This window comes from Penaeus monodon, chromosome 24, assembly GCF_015228065.2.
Source record: "Penaeus monodon isolate SGIC_2016 chromosome 24, NSTDA_Pmon_1, whole genome shotgun sequence".
NCBI lineage: Eukaryota > Metazoa > Arthropoda > Malacostraca > Decapoda > Penaeidae > Penaeus > Penaeus monodon.
This window is the reverse complement of record NC_051409.1, coordinates 14,244,028-14,244,619: the sequence shown is the minus strand read 5'-3', so window position 1 is coordinate 14,244,619 and position 592 is coordinate 14,244,028. Positions and strand designations below refer to the sequence as shown.

The 592-nt window shown below is 34.1% G+C and overlaps 1 protein-coding gene across 1 annotated transcript in view; it reads right to left on the bottom strand.

The window, feature by feature from the left end:
- Positions 1-592, bottom strand: part of LOC119588609 (pachytene checkpoint protein 2 homolog) — a gene marked incomplete at its 3' end in the record, with an annotated part of 4,182 nt that overhangs the window by 1,877 nt on the left and 1,713 nt on the right.

Here is a 592-nt window from a genome sequence, read left to right as displayed (position 1 = left end):
TGGAAGGATTGGGTTAATGAAATTAAAGACACTTTTCATCTATGACATTTGTCACAAAAAGAAAATAAAGATGTTACTTGGTATAGAAATACAATACTTATTACAGTTCCTTCTGCTTTCATCCTTCACTGCTAAACAAACTGTTGATTTGCTTGTTTCTGTTCATGTTCCTATTTGCAAAAGTGCAGAAAAATAAACTCATTGATTTTCAGTTCAAATCTAGACAGTAACTAGTCAAAAGTACTCTTAAACCAACAAACCAATCATAAGCAAGGAGAGTCAGGCTTCTAATTGCCTGGGGCTTCGTGAATTTTGAGGCAATTTGAAACTGACTCTTAGAGCATAGTCTTTATACTGATGATGCACCCAGAATATATGTCTTGAGGAACCAATTCAAACTCTATCATATCAAAGAATATGCAGATTATGATTGTTGGCCTCTTTCCCTATTTTACGATTTTTGCCTCCCCCCTAAAAAAAATCTCAAGGATCCCACACAGGGGAATTCCTTACTGAGGTATTTACATAAATATTGCCATAAAAGAAAGTAGTCTTGGAGAGACAATACATAATTTTTTTGTTTCAACCTAGA